The 22,452-nt window shown below is 54.2% G+C and overlaps 1 protein-coding gene across 4 annotated transcripts in view; it reads right to left on the bottom strand.

Moving 5' to 3' along the window:
* RAI1 (retinoic acid induced 1) overlaps positions 1 to 16,325 on the bottom strand; it is a 72,043-nt gene extending 55,718 nt beyond the window's left edge. For 3 of the 4 annotated variants that reach the window (XM_030460157.1, XM_030460160.1, XM_030460161.1), the window contains exon 1: positions 16,246 to 16,325. The gene's annotated coding sequence lies outside the window, so the exon portion shown is untranslated. The remainder of the gene's footprint in view (positions 1 to 16,245) is intronic. The other variant, XM_030460159.1, reaches the window with a different exon arrangement.
* Between the last annotated feature and the right edge of the window lie 6,127 nt (positions 16,326 to 22,452).

Raw genomic sequence — 22,452 nt, 5'->3', positions numbered from 1 at the left:
TGGCCACCACGGGTTTGTGCTCGGGGTGGCTTTTTTGAGAGAAAAAGTCTTCTTTTCTGCCTGCAGTCTGCCTTGGGGCCATAACGAAACCAAGGGCTGGCACTGCCCACCATGCCTGGGTGGGACACGGGGGGGAACAGCGGTGATGGAGCGGGTGAGGAGCAGGCAGATGGTGGTGGGGCCTCCATCTTCCCCCATGGGGAAGACCCAGGCAGCTGCAGCCCCTCAGAGTGGGGCTCACTCCCATGGAGGGAGAGCTGCCACCCCGCAGCAGGCAGGGCCCCGTTCTACCCTCAGGGTAAGCCACCATCTTGTGTCTCCCTCTGCCACCCTCTCTCCTCAGCTGCTGTCCTCCTGCTGCCACCCCCGCCATGGCCGCATGCCTTCTCCTGCCAGGAAACACACTGACTGGGAGGAAGACACTGAGGGAGATGCTGAGGAAGACATCGCAGCACTCTCATTCCCCTTCTACACACCTACCCTGCTTCTTCCCCAGATCCTGCCCTGTTGCTATCCCACCAGAAGCTGAAGGGTGCCACAGTCAGGCTCTCCTTCCCCGCCAACCAGCCTGAAGCATGGCAGGGGTGGGGGGATGCTTAATTTGGGGGAATTGGTCCCTGAGGGTTGGCTTAAAACATGTTCCATGTAGTGGGTTTCTACCCCGTGGGTGTTGTGGACACCAGGAGAGGGCTCTGGTGGCTGGAACAGAGCTGTGAGTCACCTCCCACCCCTTCACCCCATGCAGAAAGAACCTCCTCGTTTGAGATAAGCCCTTTTACAAAATAAATAGTGGTGGCTGTAAGTGGAGAAGCAGAAGAGGAGGCTCAGGGAGATAGTGAGGGGCCAGGGCTGGTCAGGGCCGGGAAGGAGTTGTGGAGCCAGGGGCTGCCGGGACGGGAAGGAAGTGGTTGTTGTGGGAGTAACGTCAGGAAGAGCCTCTGCTGGGGCCCGGGTGGGCAGGGAGAGGAGAAGAGCAGAGAGTTCATGGGACCGGGATGGGGAGGAAGCACTCGAGGGAGAGGATGATGGAGGCGAGCTCCCGGACAAAGGAGGGATGGAGGACGCCTGTCCCGGGAGCCCAACCAACCCCAAAGTGCTACTGGGTTGGGTTTAGTCCCCTCCCCAAACTGATTACTGGTGAAGAAAAGCAAAACCAATAACGGCAAGAAGCGAGGCAGGGTCATGAGCAGCAGATGGCTGGCAGTGACAGGCACCTTGGTACCTGCATACCCCTACTCAACAGCCTTGGCACTTGGAGGTGCTCCCAGAACCCCTTCTCCCACCATCTGAACAATCCCAGCCCGGCTCCAGGCACCGGTACCGGAGCGCAGAGAGCAGTGCCCTGAGCTGCTTTAGGGAAATCCAGTTTCGAGCCAAGGCAATGCATGCAGAGTCATTAATCTAGGTCTAGTGCCAATAGGGATGGCTTTGCATTAGCACCGGGGCCCCTTTGTAGTTCAGACAATCAGTCGTATTCAAACAGCACGAGATAATACTGCAGAAAGCTGAGACCATCGCAGCTCATTCCTCCTGTAAGGGGCGGGGGGAGAGGATTTACAGGCAAAATAGCATTGCATTAATGGGACTGCTCAGTATTCTGCACAGACGCTGGCGGATAATGTCTTTGCAAACTAACTGCAATAAATTAATTAAATTAATCTACTATGCCGTGCTTGTCCCCACCCAACATCAAATTCAAGGATGATCAGGGCTTGCCTGATCCTCCATAGCCTACGAAAGAATCTGATCTCACTTGCTCTAGAGTTTCTGAGGCACTGAATTGCAAAGTACCACCTGCCTCACTAAACTAATCACCAGCCTGGTGGTTTAGATCACATCAGTTTTACATGTAATTAAGACTGTCCAGGAGGGCATGCAGCTGCTTACATGGTCGTTCCCTCTTATACAGCAACGTGCCTCCTGCTCAGATAGGTGCAATTAAACAAGCCTGTTCACAGTCATTAAGCATTAATGCACCTCATTAGCATAAGAACTGGAAGAAGCTTTGATGCAGGGAACCCCGCAGGAGAAGGAGATAGAGAGAGATGTACATACAGACAGGAAGGCAAAGGGCTGGGCCACCACCTCCTCCTGGCCCCATCCAACCGTTCCAGCTCCATTTCTCCAAAGCAATGAGCCATGCCATGCCCTCCTCCCCAGAAATGGGACTGGGTTATCTTTCTCTCCTCCCTTCCCCCTCACCCCCCTTTCTAAATTATGCTGGTGGAAAAAAAATAAAAAAACAAAACAAAAACGCACACACACACAAAAAAAACACCCAACCCAAACTGTTGGGATATTAACCTAGCCAATCCATTAATAAGCTGCACTCTCTGTTGGCTTTGACACAGCACACTAAAGCTTTAAAGAGACAGGGCCCCAGACACTGGAGATAGGGGCAGAGACAACAGCGCTAACAAAGAGCCACTGTTGCCACGGCCGTGGCCATCTCGGGTAGGTCCAGCTGTCTTTGGTGTTCTGTTTTCCAGACACAAAGAGCAGACTGAACCGTTTTGGTCTGAATGGCTTTCATTTGATGGTAGAGAAAATGAGAGGGAAGAAAGAACCTAAGTAAAGTGTCCAGGAGAGAGGGGGAGGAAAAAAAATAAAATAAATAAAAAAAAAACAAAACACACACACACACACACAAAAAAAAAAAACCTGCCTGGTGTGCTGTGCTGCAGGTCTTCAGTGAGAAAGGAGCACAAAATGGGGCTGTTTCAGGGTGTAAAGACGTCGTGATTTTGGAGCAGCACACACCACCACCAGCGAGGAACTGTGGGAAAGCAGGGATGCAAGCTCCAGGAAAGCTGGGACAGACACTCCTGTGAGCTTGCCCAATGCTCTGCACAGGTCTCTCAGCACTGTCAGAGCACAGACAATAAACAGCTTGTCTAACTTGGTTTTAATCTCAAGGGAACAACCTGTGTTTGTCCAGCTCCTGGCACCACCACACTCAGAGCCTCTTAGGAGTCTCCAGCACGGACCACTGTGAGTTTGTGTGCAGTGCTCCAGCCAGCTTTCCTCTCAGCACAGCAAGAAATGGGCTTGCATCAGGAACATGAATCAGCTGGAAAAAGTGAACCTTCCAGTGAAATGGCTTCAAGGAATTGCCAGGCTCCCGTGGTACCACAAAGCTGCTCCAAATCCACACCCCAGCCCAAAATGTACCCCAGGGTTCCATCCCAGGGTGGGAAGGGGATATGTGCACCCCAAACAACTCTTCTGCTGCAGTCTCAGGATGCCCAAGTCATGCCCTTGCATCTCTGCCAGAAGCCAAACCTGCATCCCATAAGAAAAAAAAAAACAAAAGAAGGTCTGAAACGTCCAGCCCAGATTCCTCTATGATAAAGCACAGCTCTGAAAGACAGAAATGGAAGCTGAGACCTCTTAAATCCATAGAGCCACCCACTGGAGAGCCATGCAAGCTCATCCCTACAGCCCACACTCTGGCCCTCCACCTAAGTCCAGTTCACAAGTGATAAAAGTGTCCATGAATGCAGCTCTCATCTGGGAAGCAGAACAAACAACCCAAGCAGATCTTAACCACTGGGAAATGGTTTCTAAGGGTCTCCAGAGATACCCTCTCTCCTATGCTCATTCCATTAGTGCTGTGCATGCTCCATTGTCCCATTCTTTCCCTCCTTAGTGGTTACATCCTCCAAATACAAACAGATTTCAAATCCCCTGTAGCTATTTGGCCCACGTTGCCAATAATTTTCCCTCCTTGAGCACCTTTTATCTAGAGATCTGGAAGCATCTCCCTGGCATGAACAGTTACTAGCTTCTCCACCATCACAAAACACAGGTTTAGCACCATCACGTTTTACAGCTGAGGGGAACTCGGGCACGGCATGATCTGAGACTCAGCCCTGCCAAGTGGTGCATCCTCTTGTGCCCTATCAAATGGCACAGGGGTGGCAATGTTCCACCCCTTGCTGAATTGGGCCCTAAATGGTTTGCCAACAGCATCAGAGAGGGGGAAGAGATCCTAGGTTTGCACCCGAGTCACCAAGCCCTCTGTTTTCCTTTCTGCACTTGGAGAAGCCACTGGAAAGTCTCCCATGGATGGTGATGGGATATTCATGTTTTTGGAGTCAGATAAAACAGCTATTTTTTAACGTTTTTCTTTTTCTTTTGGGGGGTGGGGGGAAGAGGCTTTTTACCATGCAGCCATTTTGATAAACCACAGAGCTGGGCTTTTACCCAGCAACAGGCTGGGAGAATGACTGATGGAGACCATGACCCCAGTGAACCGCAGCCCTGCTCCCCCAGTCCCTTCCCATTTGCCTTTTGTGATTACAATTAGCAGTGGGGGCTGGTAGGTGGGGGGTATAAAATAAAATAAAAATCCCCCCCACACACACACCCTGCTCCTGCCCTGCTCCCACCCCCCCATTGTCTGGATGAAGCTGGCTGAGCCTCTGCACACTGCAGTCCTCTGCCCATTGTACTGCTGAGAACATGCGAACAGACGCTCTCGGGCGATGGGTTTTATTGAACGCAACTTCAATGGCAAATGGAGAGAGAAGGAGGGGGGGGAAAAAGAGAGAGGGGAGAAAAAAAAAAAAAAAAAGAAAAGGAAAAGAAAAAAAGCCTTGAAAATCCATGCCAAAAAAAAAAAAAAAAAAAAAAAGAGAGAGGTGGGGAGGGTGTTTTTTAATGCAATCAATGGCTCCTTCCTATAACTCTGCCTGTTGTGAGGAAATTTCTTTCCAGTAGCAGCCAGCAGCAGTCCCAAGGCTGTGACATTGCTGTAACGCTTGGAGCTCAGCTCTCTATCTCTGGCAGCAGCCCCGTCTTTTTTGTCATTATTGGCTGTGATTGCAGGGGGTGCACGCCAGCTCGCTGAGTGCTGAGATATTGCTGTCTTCCCCTCCCTCTGGACAACCTACCCTCGGAGAGGAGTTTGGGAGGGCGGTGGGGAGGAGATGGGGGTGAAAGAGGGAGCTGGATTCTCACTGCCTCCCCTGGGTAAGCTCCTATCCAAACCCACATGGATAGGTAGGGGTCCCCAAGGTCCTTTCGGAAAGCTCATTAGGAAAGTAGTGACAGATGCATTAGCTATTAAATAAAAGGGGGGGGGGGGAAAGCTATCATAGAACTTAGAAAAAAAAGAAGCAGCAGCAGCCGCCCGACAGTTTTATTGCTGTCAGATCCTTTTTTCTGCTGGGCACACTGCAAACCAAGAGAGGTTTGGGGAAATATCTGACACATGCACGCTCTCTCAGTGCATGGACTGTCAATAATCCAACAAGGGTACTTCTCACACCCAGGAGGGAACTGCCAGCTCTGCCCAATGCCACTGCAGCCACTCACCCTCTTTATCCACCCCAGCACCTCCCAGAGAGGAGTTTTTGGAACGGGCTTGTCTGGCTGCGGGAAGAATCTGCCAGGATTCCACAGGGGGCCAAAAAACCTGGGAGTCAGCTGCTGCCATCGCCAGCTACAAGCTGCAGCCTGGGGAGGACAGGTCTTGGCATGAGATGTTCCCTCCTGATCTAAGCAGAGGCCGCTGAGACGAGGATGGAGTCCTGCATGCTGGGACCTGCTGTCCCTGCAAGCTCCAGCAAGGCACTCAGTGGAAGGATGGGCACAGGTCACATTGTGCAACTCCAGGGGATGAGCAGGAAGGCTCCCAGCCCTGGTTCCTCATCACAAGGTTGCCACTTGAAGCCCTCAGAGCTTGGGGAAGGAGTGTGCGCAGCTGCTAGCAGGGTGCACATCGCAGGAGCAGTCACCTCGCCACAGGGAGGGTGAGCAACACATCTGGCAACAGCTGGAAGCCACAGGGTCCCCCAGACAAGGGGCAGGGTGGGAGATGGGGGATGAAGACTGACTGGATGGTCTGGATGGTGAGCTGGGCTGGTGAGCTGTGGTGGGCAGCTGATGGGAAGGCAGGATCAAGGTGATGGTGTGGGGGGTTTGGTCCCACCTCCCACCCTATGAGCCGAAAAGGCCACCAGTGCTCTTCCACCTGCCTGACGAGCAGAGCCCAGGTAATAACAGGAGCACAACAGATGTTGCACCTGCGTGACGGCTCCCGAACAGTGCCAGATGAGCTGGAATTCACATCTGAGCCACAACAGCAAAGCTCTTCCCACAGACAACAGCGGGAAGCAGGGATCAAAACACCACTTCCACAACCACGCTCCCAGCACCAGGTCCTGCCTCCGTGCACCATCCCCATCACTACAGCATGCTTGTGCCAGGCATGAGCTGGCCCCCTCCGAGACCTCCGCACCCCTCAAGAAGGGGGATTCAGCTAATTCAAAAGCAACCAGGGGGGTACTGGAGGCAGCCATCAGCCTGTGCCTCCCCAGCTCCCCTCCCTCTGCCTCCCGACCGCAGTCAGGAGGCAGAAACCTCACCAGAGAAAAACAACAGCAGGAGAAACCGTCCCCCTCGGTCGAGTTTTAAATGGCTCTTGGATCCCTTCAAACAAATCTAAATGCACCGATCCTATTGTGTGCATAAATCTTTGCACCGGGCCTGCACGCCTCCACACTATTGATAAAGAGAAACGAGTCTTAAATATTTAATGAGCGAATAAACCCGTTAAGAGGATATGATTAACTGCACGCCACAGCTCTGCATTTAAGGTGTCCCTGCTGTACCTTTAGAGGGGTTTTATTTTTAAGGGAAATCGGCAGCAGCAGCTGGTGGAAGCCAACAGCCGGGGCGTGCGGGTGCTGCACCAACAGGAACACCGGCGCAACGCTCCACTTCGGAGGCATAAATATGCCCTGGGAGCCCGGGGTATTACAGGGGTGGGGGGGGCCCCACTGCCTCAGCCTGATGGCAGGGAGCAGCAAATAGAGCCCAGGAGGTTTTACAAGAGGTGGCAGGAGCCAAGCTGTCGGTTAAAGAAAACATGTGAACTCTGCACCTTTCTGTCTCGCCTCGCAGCAGGAGGGGGCTGCTGGGGGGGGAATCAGGAGACCTTGGAGCTATTTCCAGCTGAACCAGGGAGCTGGAGTGCGACCTTGGGCAAGTCACTTACGGTCACCCTCTACCTGGAGTCGAGCTCTGAGCAGACAACCGGAGTCTTGTCTGCTGCAGGTGAGGATCAAGGCAGTACATGGAGCCAGGCTGGTGGCACATTCCTTCCCTCCACCTCCACTGAGCCAGCTGCAGGCTCAAGCAGAACCATGGTACCGACTCACTGCTGCACACCAGCCAGCCCACAGGATGTTTCTCAGGCAGGCAGAGAGCCATTGATGGAAGATTTTATGAAACCAAATGCTATAAATGTCCCCTCGCTATGTGACTTTTTATGTTTCTAAATTATTTTGATCATTATTTTTACCAGAGTGAGGCGAATAATACAAAACAAACCACTGTGAATCATCACTTCAGTTTTTAGATACGTTAAATTTAGCTGTTTTGGTGCCACCTTTTTGTTTATATTCTCCAAGTGTTTCTTGCCAACAAGTTACCGGCAGGGATTTTTGGCCAGGAAGGAGGGGAAAAAAAAACCAGACAAGACAGACGGTTAATTTTAAGCAGCAACTGAAGATATTGGAAGAAAGTGAATTTCAAATTCTTAATTGTAACCGTTCCCTCCCCAAACCTCAAGTCTAAAAATTAATCCTGCCCAATGGGGAAGCCAAAATCCATCATGTGATGGAAGATCCCAATTAAAACGACTCTCATTCTGGAGACTGAGTATTCACAAAAGAGCAAAGACCGAGAATTATTTGCAGAAATTACCTGGAGAACAATTTTGAATAATGAATACGATGGGGGGAATCGCAGCCGCTTTGAATACTTAATGCCAGCTACAAAAAAAACAAAAACCAAAAAAACCACAAACAACCAAACCAAAAAACAAAAAATCGTGAACAATTTGTGAACAGTAAAGAGGTGAAACGCGTGGAATAGATCATTTATCACAGTCCTGCCACCATCAGTGATCATTACACCCGAACAATGCCCCTGGTAAGGCTGTAAGTGCTGCAGAAATTAGCTATAGCGACTGACAGACAGATGGAAGTCATGCTTGGAAATACACCTAATCGAAGAGGCTGTGCTACCATGGCCAAGTAAGGGACCACATCAGTGACCTGGTATAAATCAGAGGGAAATAACTTGGGCAACAGGATGTACAAAGCAACCCCGGGCAGGAGGAAAGGATGTTCTGGGTGCAGGGAGCAGCTGGAGAGGAAGAGGTGCCTGGTCCTGACACACACTGGCCAAATCCCAAGAGGTACCTGTGCAGAGGAACACCGAGGATGAGCTTCTGGATTGTGTGACTGAAACTGGTAGAAGGGGTGGGAGATGCCTGCTCCTCTCCTGGGCATGCTGCTGCCAGGATGGACTGTGAGGAGGGAAAGGAGGGGCTCCAGGGAGGTCTGGATAAAACACGGGTGGATGCTGCTTCACCAAACGCTGGCTCTGCAATGAAAAATTAACACCCCACCAACTAAAGACTGTGAGCATCCAGGCATCTGCAGGGTCTGAAGCTGAAAGCCAGAGCTTCATCAGATTCCACCCTGTCTCAGCCAGCTCTCCTCAAGCCCTAGGCTGAGCCAAACTCTGGCTTCACCTGAAGAGCTGTTCCTATGGCCACCTTTGATGCTCAAGAGTATACAGGGCCAGGGAAGCAGGTGTATGCTAAAAACTGAATGGTCTTTCTTCCCTGGGAGCCAAACCTCACATCTTTGTTAGATTTACTTTATCCCAGCATTAGATTTGCATTGCATCTACCACCACTGGGAGTGGAGGACAAATCCTCACTGGGCTTTTTCTGCCAGTGGGGTTCAGCTGAGAAGAGATGCTGAAGGAAGAAAGCAACAGGAGTTTTGGGAGGCAGGAGGAAGTAAAGAAGGAGAGAGGATTCTGGGGGATTTTGGGGGAACCACAGCAAAGCAGGGAGGTGCTGGGAGAAGGCACCATGGCAGGTGGCTGCAGAGGACACAGCATGATGGTGACACTGCTGAGATGGAAGGGAACAAGTGCCCCCAAGCAGCAGTGTCTTCAATACCTTCAGTACTTCAATAACACTGGGGTTTTTTTTCCTCTCTGGTGCACAAACTTTCTTCAAACTGCCCATGGCAGCAAAGACCTCTTCCTCCTAGGCTGGGAACCCACCCTGAAGGGTGCTTCCACCCCCTCCAACAAGGGCAAAACCTGCTCTTGCAATCACTGCCTTGCTCTTCCCTGCAGAGCACGAACTGCCCTCACACTGGGCAAAGTCAACATCGCTGAGGCGAGGAGATGCTGGGCCTCTTCCTGCCCAAATCATGTGTGCAAGGCAGTGCAGCAACGGTCTGGTAGAGATGGAGGTTTTTTAACATCCCAGCCTGGTCCGCTGACGTTTATCAGGGTAACAAAAGGTTACAGCCCGATCACAAGACAGGCTGACAATGCATCTTCCCCTTCTGGGGAGGAAAGTCAAGAGACAAAGTTGTGAAAGGAGTCCAGACATCTTGTGTCTCTTCTTCTGCCTGCAGTTTGAGGTGTGGGGAGATGGTTCCTAGCACCTTCCTTTGAAAGAGGGAAGGAAAATGCTGCATTTAGATGCAGGAATTAAAAAAAAAATAATAATAAAAAGTAAATCAAATTATTCTAATGTTCCAAGTCAAATATTCCCCAAAGCTTCTGTTGTGATACTCTAAGAAAGCAGAGGCTGGATTCTTGAATTCAGGATGTTGCTATCAATTCATTCCAGCACTTCAAGGAGCCTGGCTGCATATGCAGAGGAAAGCCTGGCTGTTATATGTCTGGAATGAGGCATTGAGAGAGAATCACTTGGGAATGGAGAGTAATTATTTGTAATTAATTCACCTGGAATCTATGTTTTCTTACACATTATTTCTCTGCTGGGCAGCAGAGTGAAACAACTCAAAATAAACCCAAACAACAACCCAGCAAGATAAATCAAATCATCCACCAATGCAGGACCATCTTCCCAGGGCACTCCAGCAGGTCACCAGCAACCTGGATCAAAAGCAATTCAGACTGTTCAGGGCTTTCTTCTTCTGCCCCTTTACTGTAGATTCCCTCTGTGGCAACACTAACCATCTCCTGCAGAGATCACCCTGCTCCAGCCTCCTGCTTTTCCAAGCTTCAGGCAGGTGCTGGGTATTGCACTCATCTGTTTTTGGAGTGTGGGTGTTTGCTTCACGTGTTCCCACTGAGCAGAGTCCCCTTGGAAGGCTTTTCCAAGCAGGAAACTGCTGCTGCTTCTGGCCAGGGAATTGCATTGGAAAAATGAGTTGCTCTTTCTTTTAAAAAAGCCTCCTAGTGAGGAGTTTGTTCTGGTAAGATGGAGAACTGCTGAGATCCCATGGGCTCTGCTCCTGCCTGTCTGATGGATTCCCCCCAGCACCAATTTGGCGAGTGCGGTGGTTGCCGTAATGATTTTTTTAAGGAATAACGATTTGTTGGGATAACAACTTGCTGGGATAATGACTTAAGGTGCACAGGGCACTTCTATGCCCCAGCTCTCTTCCAGCACTTGCCTGTTATCTTGCTGACTTTGCAGATTGGGAAACCAAGGCAAGGAGCTGACTTTGGAGATGGCCAAGGTTCCAGCAGTATCTCCAGTTGCAGCTCTTGGGGGCTCCAACGATGCTGTCCATGTCCTGCAACATCAGCTTTTTGCCCACAACCCAACAAAACTTCCCCACAGTTCCCTGACAAGGGATCCCCTGCATCCCTAACTCAGCCACCACAAGCCACCAGCCTTGGTTCCTCTCTCCTGAGCACCAATTTTTGTCTCTGACACCCAGCAGGGACCTCTTCCAGCCCCACTGATGCTCAGGGTACCACCTTTCCCCCTACCATCCCCAGGAGGGCATCATGGCAGGGCTTGTGCATCTCCACCACAGCTGGTGACAGCAGGGCAGACAATGACATTTGCTGCAGGAGCTTGACATTGAACCCAGCCAGTCAGAACGGTGGGTGTTTGCTGGCAAGGGCAGCAGCTCCACTCCAACACCATCAGCAAGGGGACAGGAGAGGGAGGGGAAAGGAAAAAAACAGAAGCAGCAGCCAGACAGCTGCCTCTTCCTCCTCCTCCTTTTGTGCAGAAATGTGTTTTTGTTTGTCAGTCAAACAGATTGTTTTCTCCTTCTTTGCAGGCCAATTGTTTCTGCTCCTGCAAGATAAGGGATTGAAAAGGGCTATATTTTTATGGCACTGAATCTAGGCCCTCTGAATTGGAGGGGAGACATCAAGTGGGAGGAGATTCCTGTTCAAACCAACACTCCTCTCCCCAGTTCCACTCTCCAATCCTATTTCCACCCCCATTTTCCTTTTTTCTCCTTCCTTCTCCTGCCTGGAGCTGCTTCTCAGCCCTCTCGCTATTTAATCTCCATCTCTCTGGTGGACTCAGGAGGTTTATGCAGCTTCGTCCTCTTTGTACCATCTGCTGAAAAGAATCCAGCTGTCCAGTGGCTTCTCCTGCCATCCTCCCCCCTAAAAAAGGAAGAACAGAGCTTGTACCACTGCATGGATATGTCCAGATGAACAAAACTCCCCCAGAGGGGATTTTCCTTTTCTGTGAAGGTGTTGGCCAGAAAGCACCGTGGAGAGCCAAATCCCAGCATGGGGCAGGAGTAGGAAGCAAAGACAAGGAAAGAAAAGGATAAATAAGAGCAAGATACAATAGCAGGTTCCTTTCCTGGCTTCCAGATCAAGTTCAAGGAGCCTGTGACCAACCTTCTTCCTTTCTCACGTTGGACTCCCCCCAAATCTACAATCCAGGTGGGATGCCATGACTGATGGAGATGGTGGAGAGCAGAAACGCCGGAGCAGTGACCACTGAGCGATGGTCAGTGTCATATCTGTGCCATCAGAGCAGGCCCTCACACCAAGGGATCTAGGAATGTCCTTGCTCTGGGAGCCCTCAGGGCTGGAGGCAATCCCAGCCTCTCAAGCAATGGGGATGCCTGTATCCCAAGCATGAGTCCTTTTGCTCCTTGGCTGTGATCACATCAGCACCGAGGACCGGAGGGAGGTTTTGCCTCACCCCCTTAGGGAAGAAGAGCCTGGAAGGGGACAGCGTGGTTCATATCCAACTCATAAGCCTCTCAGAGCTCAGGCTTGAGGACTGAGATTCACTCAATTAATTTTGCTTTGGCAAAAAGTCCATTTTTATTGCTATTTCATGCCTTCAGTATAGATTTTCCCTGCTCGTCTCAAAGGGATAATAAAACCCGACTCGTTCTTTTTATAAAAGTCTCACACTCCTTCTCTCACCAGGCTCTGTGTTCCCCAGCTAGAGATGTAAATTTAAAGGGGAAACGCTGTCATTTAAAACAAAACAAAACCAAAAAAAGCAACTCAGAAAGCCCATCTTTGAGCATATTCCAGCTCTCAAAACTAGGCCGTGCAACCCAAGCAAAAAATCCAAGCATCTGCCTTCCCGCAGCCATGCCCACCTTCCCACCAGGGACAGGGTGTGACCTCAGCCCTGGGAAGTCACTCTCCATTTTGCATGTCTGGTGGTGGCCCTGGATTTGCTGGGATGTGTAGTTTTTGCTGGCTGGGTGCTGGCGAGTGCAGGTGGCAACTGCTGCTTGGAGGTGGCTCCTTGTGCTTGGCCGTGACACCGGCTCCCCAGCGCCTGCACCTGCCTCCCTCCTCCTCCTCTTTCTCCACAAGCCCAGGGTGAAAGCCTCGCTGCTGCCAGCCCCCAGCAGCTGTATGAACTCTTCTGGGGCAAATCCCAAATCCAAGCAAATGATGAGCAGGTGGGATTTGGTGACGTTTCCACGCGGGCAGCGGGGCAGGACACCAGCAGGATGATGCGCAGGATCTACTCCCTACACCCCAGTTGGGATGCATCCGTATCCATCTCTGGAAGGGCTGCAGCTGCAGAGTATCCCTCTGGGAGGTAAAGAAGGGAAAGGGAAACTGCCTTTCCTCTGCCTCGTGCCCTGCAGCTGCGTTGCATGAGGCCTGTAATTAGCGAGTGGCAGAAAACGCTGGGGGACAGGGTGGGGACCCCAGCACCCGCGGTTTTTAGGAGTGCCTTAGACCCAGGTATCCGCCAGGCACGGCCTGAGGATGACCTCAAGACCGTTTCCTCCTGCCCAGGCCACGTGTCTGATTGGTTGATGTGTATAAATCCGCTGTCACTGAGGCTTCTCCCTGCCTCGACAGAAACCAGGAGCAAATCCAAAGCAGAGCGAAGCCGCGCGAGGCAAGAGGAGGCGTGCGTGTGGCTGTGCGGTGCCAGCCCGCGTGCTGCTGCCCACCAGCCCAGTGCTCAGCCCCAAACCACAGCACCACACCAGCCAGGAACAGGCCAAGGGGTGACAGATGAGCCCTTTGTGTGCAAATATTTTTTCTTCTCCCCATCCTTTTCCCTTTGCCCCACTGCGAGGCTGCCTGCACACCTCGGCTGCCAGGAACTCAAAGCCCTGCCTGCATGTGGCAGGGCAGGCAGAGCCCAGGGTGAGAGGAAACCCAGTTCCTGCAGGCAGGCCTCCAACAGACCAAAGTTTTAGGGCAACTCGCACTGGGATAGGCAGGAGAGCAAAGATGAGGGTGAGGAAACCCCCTGTGACACCATGGGTTAACCAGTGGCCCGTCACCTCCTGGCTCAGCTCACAGTGCCCCCGGTGAGGCTCCATCGGTTAAACCCAAGTTGTGCCGTTTCCTCTGATGGCAGAACAAACCCTCCTTCCCCACCACCAGCTGCCAAGCCTGAGGGATGCTACAGGAAAGAATTCTGCAGCTCCCCCATTTCTGAAGAAATCAGTTGGGGTCCCTAGATTTTCCTGCAGAGCCCTCACAAGACCCGACCCTCCGGGCTGGAAAATCCCTAGCGAGCTGTGACAACCTCTGCAGTTCAGGCAGAGGCGAGAGATGATTAAGACTGGCTGAAATCTCACAGGACTCTGACGTCTGAAGAGGCCCCAAGTAAGGCAGAGAAACGCCCTGGGCTGCTCCTCGCAACCCGCGACTCCCCTAACCTTAGAACTGGGCCGAAGTGAGAGCAGAGACTGAACAAGGCCAGGAACCAGGTCACTGCTGCTGGTTTCCAGGCAGCAAAGATTTGGAAGAGCAGAGGATCATTTAGCAGAGCAACAGTGAAGGTTCAGAGCAGAGCCTTCAAATTACACGCTACAGAGCACTTTTCCTGCCTAAAAGGTCCCTGAAATGACGGTGGCGGCTCTGAAACGAAGCACTCTGTATGCAATTGTTCCCTGGGGCTTGCAGAGGAGACAGAGCTGGGAGAGGTGGGTCTGCGGTCCCTGGCATGTGCAGCTCCCCCTCAGAAAAGGATACATGCTTCTTCAGCTGTGCTGTTTTCCTAAATCTCCCCAGCAGTTTCTGTCAGTCGTGGTATTTGTTTTGTTTGGTTTGGTTTTTTGCTTTTTTTTTACTTTCGCACTTCCTGCCTTGAACTTCACACACACAGCTGCCAGCCCCAGGCTGCAGAGCTGTTGCTCAGGGTGCTGCTGCTCTGAACCCCATACACAGACCCACACTGAACCTCCCATCATCATCACGCTCGTCGTGTCTCAAAGGAACACCTCGATCCCACTGGGAACACGGAGGGAAGAGTGCTCGAGAGGAACGTGTCCCTTTCTCCATCTCATTTAGCTCCTTCCCATCCTTCTCCACTCCATAACCCAGCAGCTCGAGGTCCATTTTCATCAGCCAGTGACAGACACCAGGAGACATGGTCTCCACACCAGCTGGGCACCTCTGCCTCACCCCCTGAGGGTCCCCCCACCCCTCTCCCGCCAACACACAGGTGACAGCACCAGTATCAGAGCCACTGCTCACCCATGTGAGGGACACAAGCTGCCACCTCAGGAAAGGTGGCTGCACCATTCTGGAAGCCGTGGGATAGAAGAAAGTCCTGGCATCCATCAGAAAACCACTTCTGGAACCTGCAGGAGGCTCTGGTGATGCTCAAGAGCTGGGGCATCCGGAGTTAAGCTGTGAGAACACTCTAAAGGTGTTGGCACCATCAGAGATGCCTCTCCTCCAGCTTGCATAGAGCTGTGGGAGCCATCCCCCATGCAAATCCCTTCCTGATAGTTTTGTTCCTCCAGTACATCACTTTGGGAGGTCACCTGAGGGCAGTCACCCCAGGGCGCTGCTCGCAAGCCAAAAGGAGAGCAGGCAGGTGGCCACAAGAGCTTTTGCAAAGCCAAATATGCACACATCCAAGGGACAAAGCACCATGCTCCCACAAAGGTGGATGGGGAACAAACACCAGCAGCCCAGCAGCTCCCCGCTCTGACGTCAATAACAACGTCCGGCAAGCCTGTGACGTCAACCACGATGTTTCACCACCGGCTGGAGAGCCCTTGGGATGCCGACCCCCGGGATGCCGACCCCCGCGGTCCGGAGGGAAGAGGCCGGTCGGCATCTCCCCGTGGATCCCCGGTGGTGCAGACACCAGCGTGCTAAGACTGCTGTTCCAGCTGCACATTGCCAGGGGGGGTGGGAATGGGACACACACACACTGGGATTTAGCTGGAATTTAGCAGCTTAAAAGCAGCTGCACCAGAAGGGCCGGGGGGGAGGGGGCGAAAGGGAAGAGGCAAAGAGTTTCAAGCCCAGCGTCCTCCAGGGCGGCTTCGAATGCTCCAAGTGCCTCCTGCGCATCCCCACGGCCACCCCTGGGGCCGGGGAGCTCCCGGATGTCCCCCCGTGATGTCACCGAGGGGGGGACCAGACCCGTGGGGGGTTTTGTTGTTTAGGAGGGGGTCAAGGCGGGGGGGGTCGAGCGGAACCGGCTGTGGTTGCAAATGGGAGTGCGGTGGGAGCGCGGGTGGAATGCAGCGGGGAGGGAAGAGGGGAAGGGAAGGGAAGGGAAGGGAAGGGAAGGGAAGGAAGGGAAGGGAAGGGAAGGGAAGGGAAGGGAAGGGAAGGGAAGGGAAGGGAAGGGAAGGGAAGGGAAGGGAAGGGAAGATGCCGGGGAACGCGGTGCCACCGCCACTCCAGAGTGGAACGCAATGGGCTCGGCGGGAGCTGCGGCTGCCGCCGCCGTTGCGACGCGAAGCCAGCGGGACGGTAAGGCCGGGGGAAAAGCAGCGAGCAGCCCCCCACCCCCCCCAGCCCCGCACACCGGCACCGCACCGGGGCTACGGCCCCCGCCCGCCCGGCCCCTCTCCCTCATCCACACCAAACAACAGCCGCCTCCACACATCCCCTCCTCCGCCCTCCCCGGGCCCGCCTGGGCGGCGGGGCAGAGCCCGAGGCCCGCCCGGACTCTTCCCCCCCCCACCACCCCCCTTCGTCCCCCCGCCCGTAGCCGCAGCCGTTCCTTACCTGCCGGGCCGTGGCCCCGCTGAGTCTCAGCAGCGGCGGCGCTGGGCGGGGGCGGCCCCGGCGGCCATCCCCGGGCGGCCCCGCCGCTCTCGGCCGCGCCGTGCGAGCCGCCTCAGCGGTGTCAGCGGGCGGGAGCCCCGCGCGGCGCCGGGAGGGAGCGGGGGGGGAGCGGGGGGGGAGGGAGGGAAGCCGGGGGCATGACCGAGCGCCGCCGGGAGTGCACGCGCGCCCGCCGCCCTGCCCGCGACGGTGGCGACACCTACCGGCCGCGCGGGGGAACGCCGGGCACCGGCAGCGCGCGGCGCCGGTAGCGGCGGGCGGGGCGGCCCGGGGAGGAGGCGATGGGGGGCGATGGGCGCTGAGCGCGGCGCCCCGGGGAACACACGGCAGGCGCTGGGCACGGTGAGCCGGGTACCGGGACTCGGCACCGGGCAGCTGTTAGTGTGCACCGGGTGGTAGCAGCAAGCATCGTACGGCTGCTACTAGCAGCGGGTACCGGGCACGGGGTGGTGGGCACCGGTACTGGGTACAGGGCACCCCCCCGCGCTTGGCGGAACCCGCCGCGGGATGGTGCTGGGCACTGCGGGTTGCGTGGCGGGGTGAGGTCCCGGCACCGCGCGATGGCACCGGGGACCTCGCACTGGGGACCGCACGCCAGACCCTGGGACAGGGCTGAGACCCGGATTCGGCTGCGGGTCTTTGTCTGGGTTTGAGTCCCCATTTTGGATCAGGCTTGGGCCACATGTAGGGCTGCGCTTGGATCTAGGGCTGGGTTTGGATCAAGGGTTTGGATCAGGATTCGGATACACATCTGCATCCGCATTTGGAGACGGATTCAGATCCCTGTCTGGATCCGGATCCTCGTCTGAATGTGGAACTCCTCTCCTTTGCAAAGGATGGAGGTGACGTGTCTGAGCATCCCACAGCAACCCCAGCGGGTGCAGCGGCACGGCACGGGGTGTTCTTCCCCCCGAGGGTGCTCCCCCCTCAAGGGTGCTCCCCACTCACCCTGCCCCAGGCAGCCTGGGGAGCCCCAGGGGGGACAGTGGGGTCTGCAGCAGCCCTGGCCACCCAGCCGAGGAGAGGGACAAAATGGCAGCAATCCCGCTGGCCTTGGCTGTGGCTCAGCGGTGCGTCGGGGGCTGAACGTGCTCCAAGGAGGAGCTGAGGTCAGGGAGGGGAACGAGTGCAGGAAACATATTAAGCGAGGAAAATTGGCTGCAGCCAGCGCTGCTGCCTGACGCTTGCTTGGGATTTTCCTCGCCCTCAGTTATCTGCTTGTAAGCTCTGGCTGTTCAGCCGTCGCAGCTGGTTAAGCGCTTTGCAGCTCAGATGTGCCACCACCACCCCGCTCTGCACCAAGAGAGGTGACACTCAGGACCCCTCTTTGCTCGTGTCCCCGGTGCAGACACCCGGCTTTTGGCCACGTGCAGGTATTTTTAACGGGAAGACTCCCGGGCTCTCGCAGCCTGGCTGCTCATTTATAATCTTGTTTTCCTATTAAAATAAAAGCTTCTCTCTTATTCCTGAACGTGAGAGCCAAAGCGAAGCTCTGAGGAAGTGCCCTGTCTGCAGAACACGCTGTGAAAGGCACAAAGGAAACGAGGCGAAAACAGCATTTTGCACGTTTTTAGCCTCATTTTAGCTGGGACTTGGAACTGCAGAAGGGAAATTTTTCCAGCAGGATGTGCACAGCAGGGAGGAAGAGGGGATGCATCCAGCTGCTGATGTCCCTACGGAGCAGGGCCACTTATCTGCCGAGGAACAGCCACCTCCGTGGGTCCCTGCTGCGTCCCCGAGGGCTGTGGGGTCCCCTGGGGGTCTCAGGGATGTGGGCTGGAGCAGCGTATCCCTCGTGGGGGTGGCCAGGCGGGGGTGGCGGCCGATGGCAGGAAATACCTGCTGCTCCACCACTTCCCCGGCCAAAGTGAACAAGAGGGAAAGTGTTCAGAGGGTGGCTGCGGCCGCCTGGGGCAGGAGGAGCCTCCGAGGGACACATGGGCCATTGTTCCTTGAGAGCACAGGGCGGAAATTTGGATGGACTCGTTGTGTGCCACCCTCCCAGCAATGCTGGGGGGCTCATCCTGGGCTGGGACTCAGAAGCTGAAGCGGGTCAGGTTGGGAATTCATCAAACCCAACCTCCGGTGCCAGCAGTGGGACAGCCAGTTTGAGAGGGCCCTCCTGGTCCTCAGGGCTGGAGTGTGGCACTTTGAGCCTTTCCAGAGCTCTTACTGACATCTATCATGGTCCTGCTCTCTGCTCCTGCTCCCACCCTTCAGCAGCCTTCCAGTCACCTGGAAAGACATTTAATGTGGTCTAGGTTTGACCCGTACTTTGCCATTTCTTTAAGCACTCCCTGGTGTTTTCCTTTTACTTTCACAGTGCCTTTTACCACCAGCGCTCCCCCGCATCTTAAAAAAAAGAATAAAAAAAGAAAAAAAAAAAGGAAAAAAAGGAAGAAAAACACTAAGAGAATATGACTAGCTTTGCAAATCCCTAATTACCCTCTGCATGTCCTAGCAAAGGGGCTGCAGTCCTCCCCCTTGTCTTCACACAGAGCAGAGAGAGTTTAGTTTCCAGAGCTGAAGAGGAGGGTTTTTGTTTGGTGTTTTTTTTTTGGGGGGGGAGGAGGTGGAAAGCTGAAAAAGGGAGGAGAGAAGAAATCATGCTGCTCTCCTTCCTGGCCTCCATGCTTTGCCCTTCCTCAGGAACCAAGCAGATTGTTTCCATTAGGAGAAGCTGAGGATCCAAGTATTTGTCAATGGCTGGGAGAAGATTTGCTGATCGCGACTGCCGTGCCTGAGAATAATGTTGAGTGAGGTGCTTGGCGTGTAACCATCCTTTTATGGTAAAATTAGGGAGAAACGCTTGGTGGATTTGCATTTGAAGTTGATGGATCCATGGCATTAGTGCACGCGGGGATAATTTTGTATTTCGAGCTTGCTGAGCAAGGAATAATTTTTATTTTGGGTCGAAGATAAGGGCATTGTGTTGTGATGAAATATGCAGGGGTTTTGATCAGTGTCACAGGCGGTGCATTTCTCTGCTGGGTGAGGTGATGGCAGGCCTGCATTTGCCTGTCCTGCCCTTGATTTTAAGTGCTTTGGGTCTGTGCCTGATGCAAAGAGTTATCCCCTGCTGTCACTTAACACTAGGACATGGTTCCAACTTTCTGAGCTTTGGAGTTTCCCATTATTAAAAAAAAACAACAACCCACAAAAAACCACCAACAGCAAAGAAACAGAAGAAACCTCTGGTTTATTTATTTTTGTGCAGGCAGAAGGCTGTGCCCCTGAGAAACATTACAGCTGTACAGCTCCATCATTATGGGAAAGGTGCAGACAGGGTTATTTCCAAGCTGGCAATGCCTTTCAAACCCACCTTGGGCAACCTGGGCTGATGCCATCAATAGCCCCCTAGCCCTCCCAGCTGCCCAGTGCCAGTCCCTGCCCTTGTGCCAGCCCTCACGGCAGGAACTGGCTCAAGTAGCATGACCAGTGTGTGCCAGGAGATGCATGGGGCTGTTCATCCTCTCACATTGCTTGAGTTCTCCCAGTTGCTGCATGCTGAATGCCATCAGACTTTTGAGGAGCTGGAGGCTGGGATCTGCACATCCCAGCCAGGCACCTCTTCCCTTTGTAGTAAGGACACGAGCACTTGGTGGAAGAGGAGAGGGGTTCCCCTTTGGTCCCCAAGCTGTGAGGGACAAAGAACTAGGGGCTGCTTTGTTATCTGTCAAATCTGGGTATCACCTCCAGACATAAGAGGTCATCCATCCATCAATCATTCTTCCATCCATCCATCCATCCATCCATCCATCCATCCATCCATCCATCCATCTCCCAGGAGGGTGGCTTCCAGCTGGAGCACATGGGCTGTTTCAGCAGGAGGAAGCAGCAGGAGGCAATGCCGAGGAGGAGCCTTGCCGACATTAATTAGGCAGGCAGAGAGATCCTCAGGTGCAGATAACTCAGCAAAAGCACTGAGCCATTTGCATGCAGAAGATGGCAAACGATCTCATCACACAGATATGAAACAAATCCCCCAGCATCCCTCCCAGCCCCTTTGGTTGGGTGCCAGGACCCCCACAGCCAGTGCGGCAGGGGCTGGTGGTGGGGGGCTGCGTGGCAAACCCTCTCGTCCTCCCCCAGATGTGGTGGGAGTCAAAAAAGGAAGGGGAAGGAGGAGGGAACAAAGCTGTAGAGCAGAATAAGCTGTTACAAAGTGCTCGGAGCAGGTACTTGTGCTTGGGGCCATCTGTGGCCAAGTGGCATTTTCCAGGCCTGTCAGGAGAAGCCTGGAGGGGTGGAAAGGGGGACGAGGGTGAGGGAAGGGGATGGCCCTGGCGGAGTCGATGTGCATTCCAGCCTCAGTGGATTTCAGAGGCCACGGCATGTTCCGGGGATGAAAGCTGCCCTGGGGCCCCTCCCAGCGAGCAGCAACGCCGCAAGTCAGCTGCGGGCATCGCATTTGTCTGGCTGGTGACTGCCTTGTTCCGCCGCAAATGGTATTAAGAAAGAAAAAAAGGAAAAAGGAAAAAAAAGGCAAAACCTACAACAACAAAATATATAGCCCCAGTCATCGTTCCCCCCCCCCCCTCCGTCCGTCTCCACCCCCCAACAACAACCAAGAAAGGCAAAATCTTTCATAAGCCCGGAAGATGTCACCATAGAAACAGAAATCAGACCCACTCCAAGGATCCTGCCGCCTGGGAAGGCGATAAAATGTTTTCTATCGATTGCTGTCGGGAAAGTCACTGCTGATAAGCCATCCGAGGAGAAATGGAGCAGGGAAGCAGGGACGCTGGAGCTCTTCAAATGAGCTTCCAGATGGTCCCTCGGCTGCCCCCATGCCATGGTTGGGGACCAGGCTGTCCCGGGGGTGGCTGCTCTGCCCCACGCTGCTGCCTGTGTCTGTGTGCTTAGAAGAGGAGGTGCAAGTGTTTGATGTTTGCTGGGGCGACGTGTGCCTGCCCTGGCTGGTGTAAAGCACCAAGTGGAAAGCCCTCTCTCTGCTTTCCCCTTCACTTTTCCAGCCCAGCAGCTGATCCCGGAGAAAATGCTTTGTCCTGGAGTGCCACTGCCAGGGTTTGGGGTTCTCTTGCCTTCCCTCAGTACCAGTAGTAGTGCGGGCATGACTGGGCAGCACTGTACCACCAGCTTTGTGCCTTCGCAGGGTCCCCTGTTCCCATTTGCAGGCAGCTGGGAGCATCCCTGAGATGCGGGATCTTCCCGGCAGCTCTTCCCAGGGTGCTACAGAGCGCTGGGGCCCGGCTCCCTCGCCCTTTGAAGAGACAGCAAATCCTATTATCTGCTCATTCTTCTCGCAGCGTGAAGCCTCAGAGCATTCAGCAGCAGCCGAGGGTGGGCTGCTGCCCGCAGCCCTGCCATGCCTTTGCTCCCACCCGCATGGAAAGGTCTCCAGGTCATGGGCACCACCCTTGCAGCCCTGATTCCTAAATTTCCCACCCCCACCCCAGTGGCCATCACCCTCGCACCCCTGATCCCCTGACCTCCCAGTCCGTGCCCAGCAGGCAGCTCTCCTTGCAGTAACATTCCCATTATCCAGCGGTGGGGAGCAGAGGAGGGGTGTGCTGGGGAAGCAGGGTGGGGGCTGATCCCTTATCCTCCTTCTTAGGGAGCTGAGGCTGCCTCTGCCGCCTGCAAAGCCTCACGTTATTTGGGCTGGAGAGGTGGTTAACCCATCCCCCGGGCTCCGTCCCTGCCACATCCTTGCAGCCAGTAACTGGCAGCAATAAAAGATGTGGTTAATCCCAGGAAGTGTGGGACACAGGCACACGGATGGCTGCGGTGAAAATCACCCTGGCATAGAGGAGGTGGGGAAAAATACGCTCCTGGGCACGATTTGCAGCCCTGGAGAGGTGGTTGGATGCCACAGGGAGCATTTGCTGGGGATTTTGTTAATGATGCAGGCACAGGCTTCCCAGCTTGGCCTGTGCTGAAGCCCTGGCTCAGGCAAGCTGAGGCTGTTTGGCTTGAACTTAGACCAGCTGCTTTCCACTGCCTGGTGGATTTTTCTCTTGTTACTGGGTGGTTCCGAGTGGGAGATGAACAAAGGAGCAGTTAGTGGGTGATTTCACCTTGGGGTAAGGGGAGTTTAAAGGGGGAAGGAAGAGTTAAACCAGGTCTTGCGACTCAGTTGTTTTAAGATGGCAGCGCTGCAGAGGATTTCTCTTCACAGGAGAA

Source organism: Calypte anna, chromosome 14, assembly GCF_003957555.1.
Source record: "Calypte anna isolate BGI_N300 chromosome 14, bCalAnn1_v1.p, whole genome shotgun sequence".
Classification (NCBI taxonomy): Eukaryota; Metazoa; Chordata; class Aves; order Apodiformes; family Trochilidae; genus Calypte; species Calypte anna.
The sequence above is the reverse complement of the archived record's forward strand: the minus strand, read 5'-3'. Positions and strand labels throughout refer to the sequence as shown.